Below are 23,665 nucleotides of genomic sequence, written 5' to 3' on the forward strand. Positions count from 1 at the left end.
CACTGATGGCTCCCACATGTAATCTTAAATACTCTGGCAGCGGAGATCTGAGGATTGATGTTCAAAGACAGCGCAGGTAGGAATGTCCATGACATTCATCTCCAAATAACCGTCAGAAAACCAGGAGTGAGGCTATGGCTCAAGCGCTAGCCTTGAGCAAAAGGACATAGGGACAGTGCCCAGGCCCTGAGTTCAAGCTACATAACTAAGACAATCCAACCCAACAAAACAACAACAGCAACAAAACAACAAAAGATCCACCTAAAACCTGTAGTTCTCTTTCTTCTAGCTTTTGTCCCTGAGTGAAAGTAGTTTATAAGTGATTCATCTATAAGTGATTTCTCTATGAGCTACATTTCCTAAGGCTTTGGACTGCATCATGGGATATCTCTCAAGGACAGACATGCTATTAATGGTTCTTTCCATTGTAATGCTGCTAGGTTTTGAAACTATGATGTGCTAACTGGCTTCTCTTTTTATTGGGATTTCCATATTTAGAACCAACTTGGAACTTAAGGCCAGACCATTGCACTCTCAGAAGGTAAAAAGATGAATTCCCCTCTAACGAGACTATAGAAGCTGCTGAAAGTGGTGGTGGTAGTTGTAGTAGAGGTGACAATGAACTATACTTCTTTACTTCCTATCATTTGATGAAAGTCATTTAGATAGCTGAATTTTCCTACACAAATATTTTCCAAGTTTGGGAAGGGAATCCAGAGGCAGCTGCCACCCAACCTCCTATGTCACAGCTGAGGTGAAATGACGTTGTTCTTTATCCATGGCAGTGTTCATCCTGGAATTAATTTGTTTGTGGTCAATTTCTATGTCCTATCTCAACAAGCAATTGGAGAAAGTCAATTCTTAGCTTATAATACAATTGTATTCCACTTGATGGTTTACAACTGGTTGTTTATAATTTAGCACATTTCATTTAGGTTTTTTTTAATTTTTAATGTGATCACCAGGAATAAGTTTTTTAGGTTATGCACAAAATTTGTTCCAGACTGTAACTAAACTTCTAGAGATGGTATACAGTGCTCTTATTTGCTTCCCTATTCTTCAATGAATTATCTAGACTGTTGAATTAAAAAAAATTCCACATAGATTGTTTGTTGTCACTTCAAAAGTATTAATACTACATTTCAAAAAGTGGGCATCATAGAGCAATAGCAACTAAGCCCATAAGCTCTTCCAGTATTCTACTTTTTCCCACCCACAGAAATGCTCACTTTCCTGAGCTGAATGATGTTGCTCTAGGACATGCATGTATGGAATCAAAGAGCCACTTCCAGAAAGCCATTACTACAATACTAATATTATTTTAAATTTCCACCAATTTCAGCAGTGGAGTCTGACAAGTACTCTATTGTCCCAGGAACACTGGCACGATCCTAAGGTAGCAACCTACCTGGTGAAAACCAGCAACTTCAGAATTTTGATTGACTCTAGTCTTTTCTCTGTACTTCTTAATTCCTTTCTTTAATAAAGTTATTAACAACCTCAATTAGTTCCCTTCTGGCTCTTAACTATGTTGTTCTGATTGGATTGTTTTCCTCTTAATATTTCTTTATACTTATATAAACTACAACTTCTGGAGAGGCCTCTTATGAATAATAATCTTAGAAAATAATCCTAGGAAATAAATCAGTCAGCCTGCCTTCTGTGTCATCATTCATGACTAAACTGAGAAAGTCCTCCTGTTTTCTCTATGAGCCAACTTTTTCATCCACTAAATATCCAGTGGAATTCTACTTCCTACTAGTAACCTCCATTTCTAGTCTTAAATTGATCTTCAGCTCATATACTCTGCAAGCATTTTTTTCCAGTAGTATCCCTTGGTTTTCTAGCACTCAAGCTGCTTTTCTCTTCAGCATCAGTACAAAGTATCATCAAAGAAGGGTTCTAGGTAGTATTATTTTTGTAGCATCATAATGGAAATGTCAAGCTCCCCTCTCTCCCTCTTCTGCCAGTTGTTGTCAAGCATTTGACTTGTAATTTCATTCTTGAAAGAAAAGGGCAAAATGTATGGGCTTGAAGAGTGTCTTAGTGAAGGGACTGTCTGAGATGAACCTCATAATGAGAGTATAGTTAGAGCTTTCAAATGTTCATAATCTCAGAAGCCTGCATATAAACACATGCACACACCAAGGAGTGTGATGGTGACTGGGCTGGTGCCCACCTGGTACCCTCGCATTCTTATGTAACAATTTGTGCAAAAGATTTCCCCAGACACAGTATGATGGGTATCATAGTGGCCTATTGGTCACCTCCTTCTCTCCTCTTAATACCTGAATTGCATGTCTCCTGGAGGAACAAAAGGTTGCTAATGTGATTCTCAACAACCTTTGTACACTCAGACAATGGTATGAGCTATATGGAGTCATGTGGATTGCTGGTCTTCTTGGTCAAAGTCAATAGAATATCAGCAATTTCCTGAGGTTCAACCTGGCAATTTTTTTTGGTGGACATTCTACCTAAAACAGCATGGGTGCATGTTAGATTGAATCCTACTGTGGCGATATGATATAAAAAAAGTAGAAATTAGGAAACTTTTAACTTTCTACCTAGTCCCTTTGTTGGTTTCTGGGAATGGGAGAAATAAGAAACCCATCATATTTAGAGAAATGTGTATATTAGGAGACTAACATGAAGTAAGTCCATTGGTCTTAGTATTCTTTGTTCTGAAAGTTATAAATGGGTGTTATAATGGGAAATGCTTTGAAGCTGTAACCGGTGTGTTTGCTATAAATAAGAGGGGAGCGGAAGATCAATAAATCTGCTGAAGCTGGGAAGGAAGAAAACTTAAAAATAAAAACAAGAACTGTACCTTTGAGTATTAATACAGCTCTGAGGGTGTATGTGTATGTGTGTATGTGAATATGGAAATCAAAGACTTGCTAAAGACAGGACCTACTAAGTTATAGCTATTAATGTGTGCTTAACTCTATTGCCTGGGAGACTTTATATTAAATGCAGTGGCCAAGAAAAGTGACCTCACTTTTTTTTTCTTTCCTCTTTTGGGTTGGACCCTTGCTCATGCTACATCAATGAACAGAGCTGATCACTTACTGGCTCATCAATGTAACAGTCTTAAATTATGAAGATGTAAGAAAAACAGTCTATGCTTACGTTGCTGCAGTTTGAAAGGTAAGTGGTTCCCTATAACATTGGGAGATATTAATGTTTATAAATTTATGTGACTTATACTGTTGGGGAAATGGCCACTTGAATTAATTGTTGGGCTGGTAAGACTGTCCTTAGTAATGTGAATGAAGATCCTCTAATGCTTTCCTCATTCTGCCTTTTAAAATGCAACATCATCATTTATAATGCCCTCTAGGAGTGTTTCCAGGGATATACTGATGAACTGCCCTTTGCTGAGGGTCTGTGGAAAAGATTTGCCCTGGTTACTATCCATTTGAGATAATAAGTAAGCCAATAGTTATTAATATCACACTTCTTTCTTGATTCAAATATAAACTTTACTTGATAGCTTGCGCTTAACAAGCCCTCTCTTTCAGATTCTAGTTTCTCTGAATTCGGTGGGTATTTAAAGGCAGGTTGAATCCCCCGTTCTTTCTAAGACGACCTCAAAGTTGAGTGGAGTTGTTCCTTCCAGTTCTGAAGAGAAATCATGAAATGTCCGCATGCCCAGTTACCATCAGTGGTTCTTTTGTGTATCAGGCCCCGCCCATCTGTATGAACCCATGATTTGGTTTGGTGACCTCTAGGAGGATTCTTTTGGTTGAGATTGTCTGGGCTTGTCCTGCAAGACTACTATGGGAGAGCTAAGCATCCTTCACCCCTCCAGGACAGGAGCAGGGCTTCTTTAGTTACCGAGATTGCCCGCTGCCATGTTTAGAGCAGTATCCAGGGGCTCCTTGTAGCTCCTGTTGAGGGTGTTTGTCAGCCATGTTGAACCCTCTGGAGAACATCAGATTTTGGAACAATATTTAGCAGATCCTACTTCAGTGTGAAAAGTGGCATTCTGTAAACAAAATTATCGTTTTCATGGCCCTCAAGTTACTTAATTTGTAAATTGAGAATAATTGAAGCAGTGGGAGAAGGCGATGGGAATGAATGTGGTATTCATCTATTTCTTTAGTTCAAACTATCCTAACATAGTGTTCTGCTCCCAAATCATGTCATTACATGATGCTGGGATGTCACCTGCCCTTTTGTGTAGCAGGGAATCAGGTTTAAATATGGGTGGTACTTAACTGTACTTGTTAGGAACCACAGGTGTGATCTGCTTTAAAAAAAAAAAAACAGAGAAATGCTTCAAATTCATGCACGCAAGAGCCGTCATGTGAAGGGGAGATAATTTGTACACTAAAAATAGCTTGGCTTTTATAAAATAATTTATCACAAGATTACTTTAAATAACCAACTCTCATAAAGCATTTAAAGTATGATTTGATTTGAGAAATCAATGGCCACTCAGTCTACGTTTGAAGAACACGTCTGCTGGGTAATGTGAGGCAGGTGAAGAAAGGAAATCTACCTATGAGGAGGGAGGGTTTTAAGTGAGCTGCATGGGGGATTCATGTTCAGTTACAAAAACAGATGACTTCCTAGGACCCAGGGAAAATTCCTTCACCTTTATCACCTCCAGGGAACATAAGGGGCAGGGCGAGGGGAAATTAGGCCAGTTGGAGTTTAGGAAAGATAAATCTATTTCTTTGGTGGGTCGCATTCTGCATTATGCATGTGCGTAAAAGTGAGGTTTGCTTTGATCCTGACTATTAAAAGTTTATTTTTAAACTCAGACTGGGCAGGGATCCAGCGATGCTCTTTCCCCTGCAACACATCCTGGGTTTCAGGTCCCTAGCCTGGCAGAATGTAACTAAGCAGCAGGAAGTAGTTGGAAAGGGTGGATACTTGATGGGTACAGAGGGCTTTTTCCCCCCCTCCCTTTTCTCCCCTCCATTTTTGAAATTCAAATTGAATGCAATTTTCAGCTCATTTGAGCCAGAATATACTGTTGCTGAGCTTCAGTGGCTCTTAAATTCAAACTCACAGGAGAAAACAGATATCATCTGTCACAGAGGGTGGGAGAAGACTCCACGTTTTATTCATGGGAGACAGAACCCTAGTAACTAATTCACACCTTTCTGACTAATCCACTAATCATTCACCAGCCAACTTATCAACTAATCAATGGAAACTTTAAGCTACCCATCTTACAAAGCCTAGGAGTTTATTCCCCTTTCTTTTAAAAAATAACGGTCCACTTTCTATTTTTGCATCACCGGTATTTTAATAACCTTTTTACAAACTGAGACAAGACAATCTTGGCAATCCTTTCTCCTGCCCTTCCTGACTATTTTTTATTGTTTCTATCTTTAATGTCTTTGTCAATTCTATTTCTTTATGACTAAGTGTTTAGCAGAAGGCTTGATGCTGGCTGTGTAGGGCCAAATGTCAAGTTATTTACTTATTTATTTTTACTAAACAGATTGTCTAAAAATACGCTTCTATCTTTGGGCAGATAGAAGTGCCAATTAAATGAGTAAGTGTCATTCATACAATTCTGCAGCTTGTGACTGGCTAATCTGTGGCATGTATCCATCAGGAGACTTCCAGAATGCCTCTCTGTAAATTTCTGCACTGGGTACATGCCCAGGGAATACAAATGGGTTTGAACAATGATGACTGGAAATTCCTTCTCTGATTTACTAAAGGATATGAGAGGGCAATTTTGATCCTGAAATGTAGGCCATATGCTTTCACATTGATGCTTAACATTAACTGTTAGAGTGTAAGTGAAATTTCTATGGGAACATGCAGAACATTTTGCTTTCTCTTGCTCATGTCCCACCACCCCACTTTTTCTCAAGATCCATGAGAGGCAAGTAATTATGAAGTTATTTCAAAGCATGTAGGAATAAGATCTCTAAGTACTACTTTTTCTAATGAAATTATTCAGATCATAGCCATCACACTTGGTATTGAAAAATGCATTTCAATAAGTGTGTGATTTGGCATATATTTTTACTTGCACATATATGTGTGTCTATGATATGTATGTGTGCATGTTTTTTCTAAATTATCTAAATATATGACAGCAGTAATGTCCAAATATTCATTCTTATAATAATGAACTCATCAACCACCTTATCCTCTTAATGTCAATGTGTTTGTGTATGAGAGCCCTTGTTGAAGACATTTACATCATTTCCCCATTAAATAGGATACCCTGACATGCATGGGATTCAATAAAGGCATCTGAACATCCATGCTTGTCATAGCGCTTGTCACAAAAGCTAAGTTATCGAGATAGCTCAGCTGCTGTTTAGCCAACATACAAACCAAGAAAATGTATGTGTGTATGTGCATGCACGCGTATGTGTCTGTGTATGTGTGTGTACCCAATGAAATTTTATTTTATCCATCAGAATGTATGATATGTTATTTGCAGAGAAATGGGTAGGCCTAGAACAAAATCATTTTTTGTGAAGTAAGCCAGTCTGAAAGAGCACATGTTTTCTTTTATATGTAGAAGTTAGATCTAAAGCATAGGTATATATACTTTAAAACACATAGATGGATATAGGCATGTAAATATATATAATTGGGCAGACTAAGTGCAGTATATGCAGGATGTGCAGGTGTAGAGTTCCATGGTTTATTCTTTTGCACAATGAACAGACAGTTTAACAATATGAAGGCTGGAAGTTGAAACATGTCTTGGCGAGGTAGGTGGTTGCAATGAGGGTGGAGAAGAACAAATGGAAAGAGGAATGCTGGGTGAATACAGTCATACTCAATGCACGTATGTGAAAATGGAATTAGGAAACATGAGGAGATGAGTGGGAATGGGATAGATGCCAAGGAAAGAGAATAATGGAGGAGATGACATTGATCAAAATGCAATGTGCACATAAATGGACTTGTTAAATGGAAACCCCTTTGTACAACTATTTGAAAATAAGGTTTTTTTTAAAGAAATAATAACCTGACTGTTTTTTACTCCTACCATATTTCATTACAGTTATTGACATATAGTATAAGAAACCTCAAGTGACTATGATATTGTGATATATAGTAAGGTGTGTATGTGTGTGTGTATTCAACCTCTGTCCCCCCTCTGACATGGAGCTCATAATTGCTGAAATCTCCTGTATGATGGGAGTGGAGTGTCTTGTCTCTTTTTCTACTTTGTGCTCCCTCCCCCCCCCCCCCTCTCTCTCTCTCTCTCTCTCTCTCTCTCTCTCTCTCTCTCTCTCTCTCTCTCTCTCCCTCTCTCCCTCCCCCCCTAAGCATCTGAATGGGGGAAAGTCATCAGAAATAGCAAGCCATGATTGGAACTTTTAACCATTAAGCCAGGTGCTGATGGCTCGCATTTATAAGCTTGCTACTTAGGGGGCTGAGATCTGAGAGTCATGGTGTAAAGCCAGTCAGATAGGAATATCCCTGAGATGCTTATCTCCAGTTAACCAACACAAAGTTGGAAATAGAGCCATGGGTGAAGTGGTAGAGCACTACTCTTAAGCAAAAATGCTCAGGGACAGAGTCCAGGCACTGATTTCAAGCCTAGGATTCACACACACACACACACACACACACACACACACACACACACACAACACGTCCATTATACCTTTTTTACTTGGTAGCTTCTCCTTGAAAACACCTGAATCATAAGGTTCATATCCTCGAGTCTGGGGAACATATACTTGGTTGCAGGGAGGCAGACACTGGAGCGTGTGGAAACTCAGGCCTTTCCATATTCTTTTTTCCATATACTTCATGAATGTATTTTATTTAAGTTCTATGAGTTGCTCTAGCAAATTAATTGAATCAAGAGAAAGGGAGTTGTTGAGAACATCCGATGGGTAGTATGTTCAGATAGAGTTGTCCATATTCCACAGCTTTTGAAGACTATGTCAGGTGGGAGTGGTGGGGATGGAATAGTCTTATTTAGTTGAGCCCTAAACGTATACACTATGGTGATGTTGTCACAAGGTAAATAATGTTGACTTTCATTGTGTTAAATTATAGAATAGTAAGTTAATAACCACCAAAGAAATGATTGATTGATTGATCAGTTGATCCATTGTGTATGGGGGGAAGAGTTTGGGTGAGGATCTTCTGTGTTGAGTGGAAAAGTAGGAGAAAAAAGTTCAAGTTTTCATTGACATTTATCTGTCTTGATATTAATCACTGATTTAGTACAGCTTTACTTTTTCTATGAAGATACCTCAGCTTTTCCATTTAAAAGTAATACAGAGTTCTTCCTATGAGATGAACTTTCATTGTGGTAAGATTCAGACAAAATAACAGCTGTGTCTTGGATACACAATCTGCACATTTACCACTCTGTCTCATTTAATCATCTTTGGTATAAAACTATTTAAACTGGAGTTGAGGGAAATGAGGATAAACAAAATAATCAGTAATGTGGATAAAAATAACATTGAAGTGTTGAATACATGGTGTGTGCCAAATATACTGACCGCATTGGGTAAAGAAAGGGCCAATGGGGTCTTGTCTTCCAGTATGAAAAGCAGGTAGCCCAGGGTTGGTAAAAGGAAAGAAGAGAGAATCCATCCAGAAGAGAGGCAGAGTTGAAGTTTGTGGGAGATTTCCATGGAGGAGTAAGGTTTAAGTTTTGAGGGGAAGGTCACTGGTACCTCTGCCAAGAATTAAATGAGCCATTGTTTATTTCCTATTATTAAAAGTTAAATAATATGGACTTACAATTAATATATTAGATTAGAGACATTACTATTTACTTATTATCCTTAATCCAAACTTGCTGTTACCTGTGCCCTCTAGCTTGTCTCTTGTATCTGGATGGTAGAGATAACATACCTTGGTGGGCTTCTGTGCCTCTCCTTGCCAGCTTTATGCACCAGGATGCAAGTCTAGAAGCTGGAATCAGCCGCAGTGGTGCTCAACCACACAAGTGACAAATGCCAAGACTGAGCCTTTTCTTTTTCTCATTCAAGAGCCAGTTCTTAAAATTAGTAGAACAGTATAGGCATAGATATGAAGGTGGAGCTGAGGAATTGGAAAATATAAGTAGAAAAGCATCAGAGGTTAGGTAAATAATTTACCATTGTTTTTGAATGATTAGGACTCCTGTATTTCTTTAAATACAGTTTTGGGGGCCAGGAGCCTAGCCTAGTGATAGAGTGCTCACCTCACATGCATGAAGCCCTAGGTTCCATTCCTCAGTACCACATACTCAGAAAAAGCTGGAAGTGGCACTGTGGCTCAAGTGGCAGAGCACTAGCCTTGAGCAAAAGTGTTCAAGGACCGTGCCCAGGCCCTGAATTCAAGCTCCAGAAATGACAAAAAATAGTTTTGACTTCATTATAATAGACTATTGTGTGTTGCTTAGTTGTGGGGATATGTCCTGAAATATAAATCCTTACATGCACTTACACAAATTCTGATGCTCAGATCAATCTCTTCATCTGGTCTGGTAATGAACTCAAGAGATATGGTAAACAAGAAAGGCATGAATCTGCTGTCAATGAACACTTTCATGTATAAAACAGGATATACTCTAAAGTATTGATAAAAGTAAATAAATAGACAAATAAAGTCATCTATTACTATTATTATTATTATTATCAGCAGCAAAACTATTATGTACTGTGCATAATCATAATGTTCCAGACTTGCATGCTGCTGGCATGGTTATAGCTTTGCTCCCATCATCATTATCACCAATGTGAGTGATACATTGCTCTAAGATTCTGTGCTGGCTCCATCACATGACCATAGGTTTTTCTTTAACGCTTTTATAATATTACAGCACCCCCAAGGTACATGATGCCTATAATTGACCAAAATATCACTAGACAGTACATGATCCTGTATATTTGTTATAGTAATCTTGAAAAGTGTAATTGTAGCCAGTGATTCTAAAATACTATCTATGTCCTCCACACTCTTCAAGTACCTTAAATTGAGTAAATCATGTGACATTGAAATTGTCCATCGAAAGCAGTTGCTGTTATCTAATTTCAATGGTGTTATAGACGAGGTAAGAGAAGTTCAGAGCTGTGGTTTAAGTGCAGGAAATCATCCCACTTTGAAACTCTACCTGTTGCTGTCACTCAACAAAGAAATTGAGAAATGTGAATCATCTCATTACCCAGAGATTCTCTGAGACACAGGATGCATACTGTAATATTTGGGGGGTCTAGAAAGGCTCAGTTGTAACAGGGTTTGAAGTGAGGGGGAATCTCAGAGGTGACTCCCTGATCACACATTAGCCTAGAACAGAAAAAAAAAGTACTATTGTTATTGGTAGACAAGTTGAAACTATGTAGGGATGATACTGGCAAAGATTTTTAGGAAAACTTGGGTTTCGGAAGAAAAACAAGACACCAGACAGGAACCAAGTCAGTGGACAGGAAAGAGAGGATACACATGACATAAAGGACCAGTGTAGGAAGATAAGCAAGGAAAACATTGAGGTTGTTACTTAACAATATGGTGGGCTGTGGTGAGATTTTGTAATGGTGACTATATTGATTATTTTCTGGATTGAATCACTTTGTAGATCAGAGGAGACACTGTGAATCATTAGACATATGGGTGTGCTTGGTTTTCAGGTGGGAGAAACTAGCAGCTTGCTGAGTCCCCATGAGGTTCCAAAATGACACCCCTGGAAACCTCGTTTCCCAAGCAATAGCCATGAAAGATGCTGAAGGATAAGGATATATTATATATATACATACATATATATATATATATATATAAAATCAGTTTTCGAAATAATTAGAGGGGAAATAAGAAGCAAGGAGATTTGGCATAAAGTATCTTTGCTCTTTGTTATCTTGTCTGTATTCTGCCTGTCTCACGATAATCATTGTGAGGCCTGAAGGTTCTAACTGCCATTTGCAGTTGATTCTGAATCTCCCATTATCCTTTTTCAAGCTTGCTGGGACCTCGCCTGCTGTTTAAGTGTTGACCTACACGTTTCCTCTGAGCAGATTTTTCTTTTTTTCTTTTTCTGGTTTGTTTTTGTCATCGTTTTTGGTGGTACTGTCATAGGGTTTAGTTTCATGCTTAGTAGGCAGGCTTTTCTCCACTTGAGCCATGTTTCAAGTCCGTTTTTGAGATAGGGTCCCAGATTTATGCCTGGGCATGACTGGACTTGTGTCTTACTTATGCTTCCCTTATACGTGGGATATCAGGCCTGCATTCCCACCATGCTCACCATTCTTTGCTGAGTTGATGTTTTCTGGACTATTTGCCTGGGCTGACCTTGAACCACAATTCTCCTGATCCCTAGTTCCCAAGTACTAGAATTACAGATGCAACCCACCACACCAGACTTTTTTTTTTGATCTCTAGCTAGAGGAAAAAGGATGCTGGTCTCATTTACAACTCAGACCCCAAGAGTAAAGTACTATATAGTTACCTTTGTTTTTTTGCATTTATTTTAGCTAGTTTGGAATTTCTTGAAGGAGAAGAACTCATAATTCTTGGCATGGCTCATGTCTTTAACCAAGTGAAATCCTGTTATCCTAACAAAGTTTTGAAGACCAAATCCATCTCTAGATACAGAGCCATTTACAGCAATGATGAGGTCAACGAGACGTACACAGTAAATACTGAGAATGTAAAGTGTGATCTCCGAAAATCAGGTTACTAAATAGAGAATACTTCTAAATAAATATCAGAAGGAAGTGAGTATAGGTATGTCCAGGTGAAATGATGTGTTTTGATCTCAGTTCCAAACTTCACAATTCCACATGTCACCATTAAATGCCAAATACACGTGTGAAGGGTAAAGAAAAAGATTATTAGGCAACATCCATGAGAAGTACATCTTCAACTGTCTTCAGGTATATAAACATTTATCTTGGGAGGAGGTGAAGCAGGGTTGAGGAAGGTATGTAAAGCTAAAACAGCCTCAGCTCACAGATATGGTCATATGTAACATCAGGTGGTCTGACTATCCATTGTTTGGGGATTGGTCAGTTCAGGCCTTGTTATATAAAGTCCTTGATGCTTAGAAGATCATCCTGTCCTTTCTGGGCCCAGGATGGCTACAAAATGACTGCAGGAGAAAATGACGCAGGAAGGGCATAGGACACAGATGGAAAATGGAGAAGTGTAGGGTGCCTAGCTTTTATGGTGCTTCTAGTTAATTCAAGGACCCAAGTTAGGAGTCAATGCATCTCAGCCCCAAAAAGAAAAAAAAATAAAACACTTCTTACAAGGACATATATCTTTGACTTTTACTTGATATTCAGAGTGAAGGGCAAAGTGGAAGATAGGATGAATTGGCAGTTAGCCAAATTCACATTTTCTTTAGTACTTGGGGATCAAAGAGCATCATGGATCCAAAAGAGACCTGAGAGAAGTGGTTGGAAGGAAGCTTAAGGAGGCAAAGAAAAAGAAGAATGGGTGTAAAAAGGGAGAAGTGAGTCAGAGGAAGGGGAGGGGTTGTGAGTCAGAAAGGAAGATTACAGAATGATCTTGGCAGAATGTCTCTGTCTCTGAAGTAAAAACCAGTAAAAACCGTGGTGAGGGGTCACAGCTAGACTCAGAGAGGTGAGATGCCTGATGAAGCCATACAGTGTGTGATGCGGATGAGGTACGAATAATATGCATAGATGGGTAGAGATTTTGTGAGGTGAAGCAGATATATTTCCTGCCAGGATGTGGAGGGGCTCTTGTCATTACTGGCAAGGCATCTGTGCTTGAAAAGGGATCCCAGGTTTAGCATCTTTATAACAGAATGGTATCATAAAGAGGAAAAGAGCTGAGAGACTTGAGTTCAATAGTCTCATTCAGCTTTCAGGGATAAAGTTCTAAAAGGGCTTAATGTCACCTCTTAGACTCTCTGTCCATTTTTTTTAAAACTTCAGCTAAGTCAAAGCCACTATGACATGTAAACCTTATGTTATTTTGATCTTTCAGTTAGGCTAATCTATCTGAAATGTTCTTCTGAGTACTCTTTGGGCTTTGCCTAATTCCTATGCAGATTTCTCCAAGTGTGGTCTCTTTCCAACCCCCGTACACACACACACACACACACACACACACACACACACACACACACACACACACACACAGAGTCAAGTCTTCCTTACATGTTTCCACGCAGCAGTTTCTTATTTCTCCCCTTTTAGTGACATATACTGTTGCATCATGAAAGTCTCCTTTCTTGGCTTTATAGACTTTTTTGTGTGTGTGGTGGGGGGAGGGTCATGGGGCTCATACTCAGCCTGGGCTTTGTCCCTGAGCTCTTCAGCTCAAGGCTTCTGCCCTACCCTTCAGCCCAGCCCCACTTCCCATTTTTTAGAGGTTAACTAGAGATAAGAGTCCCAGGTCCTTTTGTGCTCTGGCTGGCTTTGAGCCTTGATCCTCAGATCTCAGCCTCCAGAGTTGCTAGGATTACAGGAGTGAGCCACCACGCCCAGCTTGGCTTTATATTCTTACTATCATCTTGTAGGACTGTACCTGACTCAGTAGTTGTGCAATTAATGTTTCAGAAAGGAAGGGAGACTGGAAGGAGAGAGAGAGGGAAGGCAACAAGGACGGAGGGGATATTTGCATGGAAATTGTTGACAGTTCCTGACATGCTTTCCCTAAAACAACCAGGCTTGATTGAAGTATGATTCAGACATTTGCATAAAGATTTAGGGGGCTGATCATTTTTCCCCTAATATTTTCCTTTTCTTTAAGTGAGAAACTTCACCACTTACTCCATTTCTAAATGTGTAGTTCACTGGCATTATGCTATTCACATTGTCATTTAGATGTTAGGAACACCTCTCTGCAAACCTTTGTTACCATCTCAAACTGAACCTATTAAACACATTTCATTTTCCCCTCAACCCCTGACACTCACTATTCTACTCTCTGTCTCAGTGGGGTTGACTACTGCAGGAACTTCATGCCAGTGGAGCCAGACAATATTCATAATGCTGAGTCTAATGTTTTCATCACATAAATATCTTATCTCTGTTAAGGTGAAATAATAATCCCACCTGTGTGTAGATACACCACAATTTTTTTCTCCCATCACTTACTGATGGACAAGCAGCTTGTTTCATGGGCCTCAATTATTTAAAATAGTAAAATTACTCACCCTGTAATCTAGTAGCCTTGAGTATGGTCAGTGGCCAGTAGATTCCAGTAGAGGAGGAAAGACTGGGAAATCATCTCTGTGCTTGGCAAAGTCATTAGCCATATCCAGAAACATGGAGAAATAAGACACACTCCAACTAGGAGATAGTGGGCTTACTTGAACAAGGTAACAAAATGAGGACCATGAATTCCCAATGATAGCGAATGCTGAGAACAGAGATTGAGAGACAGTCAATCCATTCTCCCTTCCCTTCCCACTGAAATAGAAGGATGGTGTGGATGAACAAAAAGGAAGTAAATATTATTGAAGTAAAGGCATTGGGAACAAGAGGTGAGTAAAAAGTGGAGGAGAAAGGGGAGTTGACCAGCAGTGTTAGCAGACATTTCATCAGTGGGTATAAGAGAGGATGGAGCGTCCATGCCAATCAGACTGTCCCAAAAGAAGAGCCCTTAGCACCACACAATGTTGTTTACTATAGCTGTTAGCAATATGAAGAAGGATTTCACCACCAACGTTGGGTACCAGTTGCTTCATTCAAACACTTTCTTCTTGTTACCTGGACTAATTTGGGTCCTGTGAAAGGAACTATTGAGATTCACCTCATAACAATTTCCTATGTGCCTGCATTCTCTCATTTAAAGATGGGGACTGGGTCAAGCTCTTGTCCCTTATAGACCTAATGACTCATGTTTGATTTCAAACCTCTAATAAGCTTGGAATTTCTTGTATGTTTTTTCCTAAGGCCTCATCTTGGAATGCTAAAATTAAGTTGGCATGGCAAGAAAGAGCACCCTATATCTGAGAATTCAGTGGTGTGGAGCTCATTGCATGCCAAATCCTTCAATCTCAACTGCTCGGCCTAGAGGCAGAGCAGGTAACACACATCCCAAACCACTGCTAGTTCAGAGATTGTATTGTCTTTTTGCAAGTCTGATTTTTTTTTCTTTCTACTTCAGACATTTAGCACATTGGCCCATTTCAAATTGTCTCTGATCTTTAGCTGCTGCTTCTCAGCCCCTTGAATCTATCCTTGGGGAAATTCTCACTGGTCACTTGGCCCGGCTCCCCCAGGCCAAAAAACGTCTCCTCCACTTTGTTTCTCCTTAACCCTTGTCCTTGTGGGTGGTGAGGGGCCCTCTCTGGGCTGCCTCCCTTTTAGTCTGTTACTGCTTGCACAGTGATTAGCAGGTGGCTTCCAAGCAGAAAGGAACATTGCCCCAGGCATTGCTCTCCCATAGGCTCTTGCCATTTTGCTACAAAAGAGAAAACTGGAGCCTTTGAAGAGTGTATATACACTATTCATGTACTTAGAAAGAGAAAAGTGTCTAGGAAATGGGAGGAACAGTATTGGATTTTTACTTAGTTATCAGATAGTAGAACTAACAGGTTATGGCTTGGATTGCTTTTGGAGTTAAAAAGATGTAGTTGCCATTTCTAAACATCATGCGGTCTAATGGGTTTTTGTTATTGGTGGTGTTGTTTTGTTTTGTTTTGAGAATTTCTCTCTAGACGCTGGTCTCCCAGCAAGTTTTATTCCAGTGAGACAAAGTATCCATGATATATAACATGGGATTCTGTTGGGTTATGCAGGCTCCGTTGGGCTGTTCTTAAGCATTCAGCATTCAGAGTTCCACTGAAGCTCTTTTGATTAGATGAAAAGCAACCTTCTCTACCTCAATCCTCTAGGCCACTTTGTTACCTACACAGCTGCCTTCAGATACCTCAGGGGAAATATTCTATGCTTTTTTCAACATCTTGAACAACTATCCTCAGCAGTAAATAGAACATTATACTTTTTTTTCCCTATCTCTAAACTATTGCAGAAAGTACCTCAAGGAAAAACAAAACAACAAAAAAGGGGTGATGAGGAAGAGAACAATAACAAAAAAATGTAACTGGTACATTTGAGTTTTTTATGGCTACTTTCTCTTCTGTTTTTTTTTTCCTTGTCAAAAACTAAAATGTAAGAAATAATAACTTATTCTCCTCCTCTTGACACATATACATACACATTGTTCTACCATGTGTTATTTGGATTCAAGGGTGTAAGAACCTCATGACACTACCATCCATCCATTCTTTTCTATAGATGTTCTTGGTTTTTCAGGTAAGTGAGCTAGCTGTGTCCTAGGTAACTGGTTATGTCTTGGATAGCTGATTTGGGGGCAGAGTAGTCCAGAACACATACCTTCTGCCTCTTTGACCCTGAATTTAACACATCTCGTCCCTCAGAGCACCTAGCCATATTTATCTATAATGCTGTGTCCAGACCTGTGGGAAGGTAGGCTCTGACACTCTACAAGTACCAGAACAGCTAATAAGCTCTTGGGTTTCCAAGTCTAGGTAACACTGATTTTTTAAATCTGATTCATAATTAGTGAAAATGTGCTAGATTTTAGTGTTGTCTGAAAAGTAGAAGTGAGAAATAGTTTGGCCTTCTTTTCACTGAATAGCAGATCTACTTTAAATGAGCTAGGAAGAAGGGCAGATTTTTAGACATGCACACACACACACACACACACACACACACACACACACGAGCACACAGAACACTCAGTGTGTTCTCCTGTATTAGACAATAACCTTATAAGAAGGTAATAAGTTGAATGTTCCCCAGGGTGAATGCTGAGCTTGTATCAACAGGTTTATAGGGGAACCTATAACAATAGTGGTTCTTTATTCCATCAAAGTCACAAATCCAAGTGGATTCTTTTGTTTTAAGGTGAACTGAGATACAGAGATGCCATATTTTGAGAGGCGGAATTGAGAGATTTTTATTGGAGGACTAGCATCTGCAGATAGATTCCTGTCTCAAAGACCTGCAGCCCAGAACAGGACTTACACCAAGCCTTTAAAGACAAAAACCATATACTTGAATGGTGACAAAATCTCCACAAATGCACCAAGAGAGGTATCAGGAGCAGAGCTTCCCTGAGCCTGAACAACATGGTACATTTACATATCTTTTCTAGGTCTAAACAACATGGTGTATCTGCAATTCCAAGGATAGCCTGAGCCTGTCTCACCTCTAGACCTTAGAAGCTGGGTAGACAGCTCCCACACCCTGGTTAGGCACCAGGATGGATGAGAACTAGGTAACTTACTTAGACCTACTTCACTTTATTTCTCACCATGAAAACTTTAGTTGGCCCCTCTTGTCTGATCAGGTAGCTCAGAAAAGTGATGACTCAGAAACCTTTCCTCAGAATAATCCCCTAGATAGTGCGTTATGGTAGAGGTGAGACCCAGGGAGAACCTGCTGTAAATCTATATAAGAAAGACAACTCCCTTTCATTACCAGCTGAGGCAGGGGGCCGGGGACTGAGGAACAGTATATAAAACTACCTTAGGTTTGTGAATTTCTCATTTGCCCTGATGTGACCTTGCTCTGTACCCAGACATTTTTTTTTAACCTTAGTACAAGTAAAATTCAAGCAGGGACTTTAAATTATGTCAATAATAAAGAGAAAAGTGTCTAGGAAATGGGAGGAACAGTATTGGATTTTACTTAGTTATCAGAGAGTAGAACTAACAGGTTATGGCTTGGATTGCTTTTGGAGTTAAAAAGTAGTTGCCATTTCTAAACATCATGTAGTCTAATGGGTTTTTTTGGTTGTTCTTGTTTTGTTTTGAGAATTTCTCTCCAGACACTGGTCTCCCAACAAGTTTTATTCCAGTGAGACAGAGTGTCCATGAAATATAATGTGGGATTCTGTTGGGTTATGCAAGCTCCGTTGGACTGTTCTTAAACATCCAGCCATGCCGTTAGCCTTTCCAATATTTTCCAGTGCTCTTTGGATTGCCATGGCAACAATAGTTTTAATTATGGAGACCCCAAAATGGCAAGGTGGGTATCAGATGTGGGCTTCCTTTTCCCTATGGACAAAACTCTGACTTGAGAGGATCTTTGTATGTGGATTTTCCCTCCTAGGCTGGATTTTATTATCTGCTCAAACAGACAGCTCTTTTGCTTATGGAATAAACCAGAAGGAACTAAAGTACTGGCTTGAAGCGACTGCTGGACAGAGAGGTCCCTGTGGCAGGGAGCTGGACTTTTTGTCTTGGAGACAGCCCAGGACACTGAGTGCATACGTGTGCACGTAAGAAGCAAGCGAATCATTGCTTTTAGGCTTCCCCTACCGACCAGCAGAAATCTGCATGTTAGGATAGGGACTCGGGTGAAGTATCATCTGGTAATCATCCTTGACAACATTCTGGATTATGCTGGGGGGTGGGGGGGGGAGACGCAAACAAGTAATTCCATTTCAGTAGCTGTGGCAGAAACACACTAATCACTGCAGCTTTCCAATCAGAGCTGTGGAGGGGGAGATGGGGGAGAGGAAACACTTTTCTGTTTTATCCTTTATTTCTACATCTGCTCGTTCACTTTTGTTTGAATTACTCTTTGGGTTTGGAGAGGGACAAGTACTCTATCTACATATATCTGGACTCCCTCATTTGGTAAACCGTTGAAAAGCTAAATAATCTGGCCCCTTAGGTAAACATAAATCATTGTCTACCTCTTTGCTCCTTGACTAGACCTTTTGGATACATTCATTAATTATGGCTGCTGCCTACTGGCATAGTGATGGTTGAGTCACCTCTGTGAACATCTTTCCTGGAACACCTCATTCCTGACACTGCGCCCTAAAATCGAAGGCAGTGTTAAAAAAAAAAAAAAAGCCCTTCTGGTAGGATGGACAGCCAGATGGTAGTGATTGAAAGCACTGTGCCTGCAAGAAAAAAAAATAAAAAAGCTGTGGCATGATTGTGGGCAGGAGAACTGGAGAAAAAGGGTAGTACATGCACAATGCATCGGGGTCTTCAAAACCTGGTACAGCTGTTTATAATCTCTAGCAAGCCCTGGAAGAAGTGAGATCTTGATTCTCAGCTCAGTTGATTTGTTGGCTTCACCAAACAGCTAAGTTAATTACAACCTTAGTTTTTTGAAGGCCAAGAATGGCCAAGCAGAAGTATTTAGTAACTGGCACCATGGTTCTGATGTCTAATTCTTTTCCACATTATTAAAAAAGAAGAAGAAGAAGAAAGAAAGAAATAAGAAAGAAAGAAAAGGAAAGAAAACAACAAAAGGAAAGCCCCAGTTTTTGGTAAATCTTGCTTAACTAATGACATAGTCCCTGTGTTTGTTTGGTTTCCACATTCAGGAAGCTTTGCCGCTAGGATTTTGATTTTGGAGTTTAGGCATGTTAATTAAGCTTTTGTAGGCTAGCTAGCAGAGGGGTTCTGTTTCTTGTTTGTTGGTTTAATAAGATTTTGTGTTAAGAATGGCACTGTGAATCTGTCAGAATTAGCTTGGCTGAATATGTGGAGTGCAGAGCTTTGAGACCCTTGAAATGTCTGTTTTTAGGACATCAGCAGGGGGCTAATGAAAAGGCTTTGTTGATTTTAACGAATTGCAAGCCACTGTAGCCAAAATAAATATAATCTGCTTTTTGGATTAGGTGTCACAGATGATTTTACCTACTAACAGTGATTAAAGTGCCCGAGTGGACCAGAGGCATAGCTGCTCTCTGGTGACTCTTGCTAAAATAGCAATAAACAGAAGTAAATAAAGACTTAGGGCATTAGTTATCTTTAATAAACAGTGACACCAAATATACAGAGTGTAGGCTGGAAAGGAGGTAGGAACAGGGGCTTAAGGGTGGCAGGGTATCAAATTCCTGTAGGGGAACAGTGTAGTTCTTATGATGGCAAAGAGTGTATGATTTTATTTTTTTTAATGCACTAGTGTGCTGGCTAGGAGTGTTTGTGTGTGTTTGTATGTCATTGTGTGGTTGTAGGAAGGAGTTAGCAACCCAGAACCATCTCCTAGTATGCAATCTGGTTCCTGGCCATTCTGCTTTCGACTTTCCCCTTAGAATCTTAGACCAAAGTTGAAATCTTGCAACTAGGAGTAGAGTATGAACATAATGGAAGTGTTTATTCCTTGTAGGCTTATTAACCCTCTTGATGCAATAATTCTTCTCAATGAATAAATAGAAGACTGACACTATCTCCTTTTCTGTACATTTCCACTGTGATGAAAAGTGTGGTATTTCCTCTTCCACCCACAAACACACACAGATTCTCAGAAGCCCAGTCCCCCTGTATGCGGGGGAGGCAACACACTGCATTTTCTCTGGTGAGTGTCTACCTGTAAGCTGAAGAAATGAAGATTCCTTGATAGGCAGGGAAGGGAGCTGAGAGCTGAAAAATATATTCTGGAGGCAGAACAATCATCAAAATAGGAGAAGCCATAGCATCTCCTTTCACATTTAATTTTATGGAATGGTTTAAGTAAGGCTATGGCTACTTCATCTCTGATAACAAAGCAAACAGCTGGCTGAGCTTGCTTCTTTTCCTGCTGAAGGCAGAGATTAATCTGTGCCTAGGAGTGGGTCTTGCAGACACAGAACAGTGGCTTTCCATGGCTAGTCCCACTGTTGAATGACCCAAAGTAGCACCCACTCACCAGCCAATGTTTTGAAGATAAAAGTATTGCTTATGGCTTTTAGCCATCCTTGAGAACTAATGGCTGTTATTTATTAAGGTCCCTCCACATGTGAAGCGCTGTGCTAAATGTTTCTAGATAACACACCATTTATACCTTACAACATACCTCTTTATCCCATATGTATTTACTGACCCATGTCCTGAGCCAGATTGTCTGCCTTAAAGGCACAGTAAAGAAACCAGGCTCATACATGTCATCCTAGATATTCAGGAGACTGACATCTGGAAGTCAAGAGCTAGCCCAAGCAGACAAGTCTATGAGATCTCATCAACTGTAAAAATGGACTAGAGACTCACCTCCAGTGGTAAATTACCAGGTAAGTAAGAAGTCTAAATAAGCATCAAGACCTGAGTTCTACTGGAGGCTGAGATCTGAGGATCAAAGCTCAAAGGCAGCCCAGGCAGAAAAGGACCTGAGACTCTTATCTCCCATTAACTTCTAAAAAATGGGAAGTGGAGCTTGGCTCAAGGGTAGGTCAGTAGCCTTGAGCCAAAGAGCTCAGGGACAAGTTCAAGGCCGAGTTCAAGCCCTACTCCACCCCTAAAAAAAAAAAAAAAGACCTGAGTTCAAATCATAGTACTAACTAGAAGAAAAAAAAAGACCAGGGAATAAAATAATCAAAACTAATTCCTGTTGTCTTCAAGTTTCTATTTCACTGAAAGGAGTTAATAATAAATAAAATAATTTTGAAAGTATTGACTGCATTGGAAGATGGCCAGCCAGTCTGATTATGGAGGTTAAACAGTATAGTGAATTTCATTTTCTTTCTCTCTGTCTCTGTTTATGTCTCTTGCAGTAATGGGGGTTGAACTCAAGGCCTCGCATTTGCTATATAGATCTTTACTATGTGAGCCATACCCTTATCCCCCACCTTTTTGTTGTTGTTGTTGTTTAGTTAGTTTCTTTCCATATAGTTTGCAATTTTGACTGGGAGAATCCTGGAAAACAATCCCCCTGTTTACCATTCCCACATAGCTCAAATCATAGGCATGGACCATCTTTCCTGGCCTTAAAGGTCACAGTTCTATGTGAGATAAGTAGAGAAGCCCCAGTAGGCAGGTAAATGGGAAAGAAGAGTAAGTGAAAGGCTGGAGGGGGGAGGGTGTTAGGGGATCTGGTTTGGGAAAAAAAAATAGAAAAAAATTAAGCCTCATCCTCAGAAAGGAGCCTGAAAGTGTTGGAAGAGCAGCAGGGAGTAGGGAGGGAAGAGCATTCTGAGTCAACAATAATAAGAGGACAGGCATGGAGGACATTGGAGCTCATTGTGAGAACTTGATTGTTTGCTCTTTGGAAGATGGGAAACCCTTGGGAGTTTTGTACAGAGAAATAAATAATAAAATACACATCACATTCTCAGCTCTGAGATCTAAGAGTCACCATCTTCATGCAATGCATGAATAGGACATGAATGGCAAAAGTCACCACGTGAGTGAGGCACCCGTGATTCACCCTTGTAATCCTAGCTACTCAGGAGGCTAAGAACTAAGAATCAAGCCATAGCAGGAAAGCCTGTGAGACTCCTACCAAAAAGCTTGGGTAGAGTTCTAGCCTTGAATGAAAAAGCTAAAGGACAATGCCCAAGCCCTGAGTTCAAGCCCTAGTACAAACAATCAATAAATACATATATAAGTAAATGAATAAGTAAAGGTATAATCACCTGGCGATTAAGACACACAGAGAATAGGGTCTTATTCATAACACCTTTCTTCCCCTAAACTTGATGGTGGGCAAGTCTACATGTACACAACATCTCTCTTATCAAATCTGAGTCATCTGGTCAGCTGTGGTTTTCTTCAATAATGCCCTTTGAATGTCAGCATTCCAGGTCATGTGCTCCCTGGACCATTCAGGGTATCCTTTGTAGCTACAAGCTCACTTTTCAGGTGCAGCTGCACATTAGAAGGAAGCCTAGCAACTGGAGATCACATCTGGAATTTGAATGTGGTTCAACTAGCAGTCTGGGAATCTCCTTCCTTGCTCAGGCTTCATGCTGTCTCCTTAGCACTGGTTTCCTTAGACACTAAGGGGCACACCTCATATGCAAGGAGCAGATAGCCATGACAGTGACCTTTCCCCTCACATTCTTCTCTTTGTCTCTTCCTTCATGGTCCAGGGCAAGTCCTTGGATAATCTTGAAATCCTGTCACTAGAGAAGGTAAAGGAATAAGTGTCATGGTTTTGTATGAATGCAGTCTTCTAAGGAACCTATAAATATATTTTTCCAAATATTTTTTGTTTTTGCTTATTTTTGTGTGTGGCAGTACTAGGGCTTGAACTTGGTTGGGGTCTGTGTGCTGTCCCTTATCCTTTTGTTATTCAAGGCTGGTACCACATCTTCACTTCCAGCTTTGGGGCAGTTATTTGTAGGTTAGAATTTCACAGACATTCTTGCCCAAGCTAGCTTCAACCATGATCCTCAGATCTCAGCCCCTTGGGTAACTTAGATTAGAGGTAGGAGTCACTAATTCCCATCTTGAACAGGTAATTTTTGGAGAAGAATTTGCATTCAAGCTCTTTCCCACAAAAATATGTCTGCACCAGCACACATTGCGCTAATCCTTCTTTAAATAACCTTGTGTTTCAACCTTGTATTTTCCACCAAAGAAACACTGCATGATCCACCACTTCAGTTTCCTTCTGCAAAACATTCTCTTCAGAATATATCTATAACCCTTATGTGTGGGCGTTCTACCTTTCCATAAGGTTTATGTGGTGTCTGCCAGCATTTCTCTGAATAATCTTAACAAGATGCCAGTGATACTATACTCAGTCTCAAATTTGTTAGAATACAATTTAATTCAGGGGTTCTGTTCATTTTCCATGGAAGTCTTCCGTGGGTGTCTGGCATTTTGAAATACGAGGAAGTAATTATCTTGTTATACTGCTGAACATTGACAGGTGGGATGGACTTGAGCAAAAACTTGGTTCTGCTTAAAATTCAAATTGACACCCTGGTCAGTTCTGTAGTAGTAGAGTAATACAATATTCCTCCTCCTGTGCATCTAATTCTGGTGTAGAATGTGACTTGATTTTTTCTGATCTCTAGAGAAGGCATCTAGCTATGGTAATAGTCTGTTTGTTTT

General features: G+C 39.9%; 1 protein-coding gene across 3 annotated transcripts in view; it reads left to right on the top strand.

Annotated features, from left to right (window-relative positions):
* The window catches only part of Esrrg (estrogen related receptor gamma), a 542,282-nt gene that overhangs the window by 129,186 nt on the left and 389,431 nt on the right, over positions 1–23,665 (top strand). For 2 of the 3 annotated variants that reach the window (XM_090341192.1, XM_090341191.1), the window contains exon 2: positions 3,056–3,147. The gene's annotated coding sequence lies outside the window, so the exon portion shown is untranslated. Of the gene's footprint in view, positions 1–3,027; positions 3,148–23,665 lie in introns of those variants that run through there. The other variant, XM_090341193.1, reaches the window with a different exon arrangement.

This window comes from Megascapheus bottae, chromosome 10 (assembly GCF_031878675.1).
Source record: "Megascapheus bottae isolate mThoBot1 chromosome 10, mThoBot2.hap1, whole genome shotgun sequence".
NCBI lineage: Eukaryota > Metazoa > Chordata > Mammalia > Rodentia > Geomyidae > Megascapheus > Megascapheus bottae.